The 4027-nt window shown below is 38.3% G+C and overlaps 1 long non-coding RNA gene across 1 annotated transcript; it reads right to left on the bottom strand.

Moving 5' to 3' along the window:
* Positions 1-2408: 2408 nt before the first annotated feature.
* Positions 2409-3650, bottom strand: LOC117353977. Its single transcript, XR_004538085.1, has 3 exons — positions 2992-3650; positions 2759-2885; positions 2409-2680 (listed from the first exon to the last, which is right to left on the bottom strand). It is a non-coding gene; the product is annotated as an uncharacterized LOC117353977 (long non-coding RNA).
* Positions 3651-4027: the final 377 nt, after the last annotated feature.

Consider the following 4027-nt stretch of genomic DNA (forward strand, 5'->3'; position numbering starts at 1 on the left):
AAACCTAAAAGGGCACAGGAAAAGGAAAATGTGGAGAAACCTGAAAGGGCAGACTAAAAACCTGAAAGGGCACAGGAAATCTTGGAGAAACCTGAAAAAGAAAACTTGGAGAAACTAGAGACGAGAAACTAGAGAACAGAGGAAAACCTAAAAAGGTCAGAGGAAAATGTGGAGAAACCTGAAAGGGCACAGGAAAAACTTGAGGGCAGAGGAAAAACTTTGGGAATCCCAAGGAAAAAATAGAAGAAATTCAAAGAAAATGCAGCAAAAAACACTAAGTAGCAGGAGAAGAAAAACTAGAGGAAAAAAGCAGAGAAAATAGAGAAAAAAAGCAAACTCAAAAAGTAGAGAAAAAAGCAAGTTGAAGGTTGAAGAAAACGGCAAAGCAAAAGTTAGAGAAAAATCCAATACAAAAGTTGAAGGGAGAGAAAATAGAATACAAAAAAGGCAAGTTGAAGATGAAAAAGGGCAAACTTTTAAAGGAAAAGATAAACTACACCTTAAGTTTGTAAACTGCATCATCTCCACAGAAGTAGAGCTCAACACAGTTTACAGGAATAGAAGGAACTCCAACGAAAGTAAAGGACTTAGTAAAGAGAAAGTTTAGAGGGACTTAGTATATTGAATAGGGAGAGGTCAATTATATTTTAGAGTAAAGCCAAGTTTTCAAATGTTTTTGGAAGAGTTGGGAGGCTAAACTCTAAAGCGGGGCAGTAAAGCTGTTCCACAGTTCGGTGATCCTGAAGACGATGGACATCCCTAATTTTCCTTAATGGGATATGCATTTTAAAGAAGGGAAGAATAGTTTGAATGTTTGTGTGGATCTGGTGGTGTTGGGATTTGAGGAGTTCCAGGATAGTGGAAAAAGGGGAGGAATGATGCCGTGTAGAGATTTTAAGGTTAGGCAGGTGCATTTGTAGTGGACCCTAAGAATTACTGGGAGCCAGTGAAGCTTAGACATAAGTGGGGAGACGTGGTCAAATGTGCTTTTTACAAAGGGATTAGTTTAACCGCAGCGTTCTGAATCCTTTGAAGTCTAGGAAGGCTTTTCTTTTGTTAGGCTTAAGTAGATGGAATTACAGTACATCCAGTCTGGAAAGAATGATGGATTGTACAAGGACAGCAAAGTGTTGTTGATAAAAGCAGGATCTCATCACTTTCCTTAACATGTGAAGATTGAAAAAGCATTTTCTTTACTAGGGAGTTAAGGTGGTCGTTGAACAACAGTGTAGAATCGATGATGCCCAGAACTTTGCTCGAGTGCTCAAGCTGCAATGTGGGTAGCTGATCTAATTTTGGGCCGAGCCAAAGTAGTTTTGTTTTGGTCTCATTTGTATAGTGAGCCTAGAATTGGAGGTTCCAAATACATGAAGAGATGTTCTCAGAGAGATTGGTGAGATTAGAGTCAGTCTCGAGGAGCATCATCGGCGTAAGTGTAAAGTGTTTCCAAGGGGGATAATTGGGAGGACATATAAATATTGAAAAGAATCAGGGATAGAGGTCAGAGTAGGAGAGGGAACATAAGAATTTTCAGAACCAATCTAAGACGGTTGAGTTTATGCCAATTTCAGAGAGTTGGATAATTAGTATATCATGATGGACAATGTTGAAACCTGCAGAAAGGTCAAATTGAAGAACAGCAAACTTATTGCAAGAGTGAAGTTGTTGGACCTTTGAGATTAATGAGGCCAGTAGGGATTTGGTGCTGAAGCCATGTTGGTAGGGTAGGAGAATGGAGAATCTCAAGATAGGATGAGAGTTGGGTAGAGATGGACTCCAGCATCTTGGTCAGGAGAGGGATGTTTGCTATTGGGCACTAGCTGGATGGTGTGGAGGGGTCTAGATCAGCTTTTCAGTAGTGGGGATAAGGCGATGTGTCCCATTTCAGCAGAAAATAGGCCTGAAAGTAGGGCAGAATTTATAAGTTTGGTGAGAGATGAGATGGCTTGTGTGGGAATTTTCTCATATAGGTAGGAGGTGAAAGGGTCCAAGGTACAGTTGCAGGATTTCAACTTGAGGCAGAGTTTAGCAACCTGGGAATTGGATATGAGCTCAAAGGCGGTCCAGGATCTGTCTACTATGATATGGTTGGCGATGGTTAGTGTACGGTTAGAGTTGGTGGGCACAGAGTTGTAGGAGGGTGTTGGTGGGAACGATAATCATAAGGTAGTGACTTTTGTTGAAAATTTTGCTAAATTGTCAGCAGGTGGAGGAGGGGACTATGGAGTCATTTTTGGAGGATATGGAGCACCAGATGTTAAAGTATTACTTTGGTTGTTGGATCTGGAGATTGTTACCGTAGTAGTTCTTCCTTGCTTTTTTTAGTTCAGAATTGTTGGACTTGATATTAATCCTCCAGGACTGTCTGTCTGTGGGGGGATTTAGATTTTAAAACTTGAAGGCAAAGAGACAAAATACAAAAGTTGAAGGGAAAGGAAAAATGCAATACAAAAGTTGAAGAGCAAAAGACAAAAAAGTTAAGGAGAGAAAGCTGCAAAAGGTGGAGAAGAAAAAAAAACAGACACGAGGCAAACTTTTATTGGTTATACACTAAAAAAAGGAAAACAGACTTTCTGCTGAGTCTGGTTCTGGTGTATTCTGCATGGATGCTTCCAGAGCTGTAGTCCAGCATCAACCGCTTCAAGACTTCCTCCTCTAATTCTAGCCACTGCACGAAAACCTACAAATGGAGAAGCTCCTTTAACTTTGTTTTCCTGTGTGCACACGATACATTTAATTTTATTCAAATGACATTTACCTGAGAATCTTCAGTAGGTTCCTGCACAGAAAACAATTAAAATTAACAAAGACAATACAAAAGAGTGAAGACAAAGGTCAAAGGAAACTGAAAATGCTTACCCGAAATACTCCCGCATGCTGCTTATCTGCAAGACAAAAAGACAGTGTCAGCGTTATAGAATTTAGAACTACGTTCAATTAAAGAAAGATATAAAAAGTTGAGCAGAGGTAACATGAAAGAGGGATGCTTACCCGCAATACTCCCGCATGCTTATCTGCAAGACAAAAAGATAGTGTCAGCGTTTTAGAATTACATTCAATAAAGTATAAAATGTTAAAATGACTACCTTATGTTATTTAAAAAGGCAATAGATAGAAACAAAGAAATAAGGCATACCTTTTTTATTGGACTCGCTTGCTCTAACTTGCTCAATAAAAAAGGTTCTGCATTATTTCATACATAAATTTATAACAGAATGCAAACCGTCCTCCAAAAAAACCCAACAAATCAGCATTGGGAAGCAAAGGAGACTATGGACTATGAACAATTGCCTTTTAAGTAGTTTCCTAATTTTGCCTCTCTTGTGTCCTAAACCCGCCCCAGCTTTAAATTTTATATTTTTGACTATCTGCAAAACTTCAAGACATAACAAAATATATAAATTATGCAAAGGCTCTATCGCAGACATATTGTATTAGAGAAGTGTGGTGAAAGGCAAACTTTGGAAAACATTTTGTAGTTGCCTTTGCTTCCTATTGCTGATTCTCCAAGGATTTCCCTTCTGTTTTATAAATTTATGTCAACCAGAGAAAACCCTCTTAAATTGTATAGCCAATAGAAACTTAGTCAAAGTACTGCTAGAATTGGCTAAACCCCATTTTAAACCTGAGATGAGTCTGAAAATATAATATTTGCTGAGAAGACACCGGGGTAGAGACCAAAGACATCAGTATGAGCCCGCCATAAATCGTGGAAACCTCTGGCTCGGGTCTAAATGAGAATTGCCTCCTACATCATATAGTCTGATTGTCTCCCGTGAACAAAATAGTTCTATTTCCAAGTGAGAAAATACAGGCTTAACACTCAGGAAGGAGGTAAAGACGTCAAATACCCCTTCAAAGACTAAACCAACACAACTACAATAAGTAATAATAAATAAGGAAACTATGTGAATGGCAATCAGTGATTTACACAAGCGAGATTCTAAATATTAAATTTTAACAATACATACATAGACATTGACATTAATAAATAAATATATATTATCCAATAAAATTAGTGCAAAAT

The sequence above is a fragment of the Geotrypetes seraphini genome, chromosome 2 (genome assembly GCF_902459505.1).
Source record: "Geotrypetes seraphini chromosome 2, aGeoSer1.1, whole genome shotgun sequence".
Classification (NCBI taxonomy): Eukaryota; Metazoa; Chordata; class Amphibia; order Gymnophiona; family Dermophiidae; genus Geotrypetes; species Geotrypetes seraphini.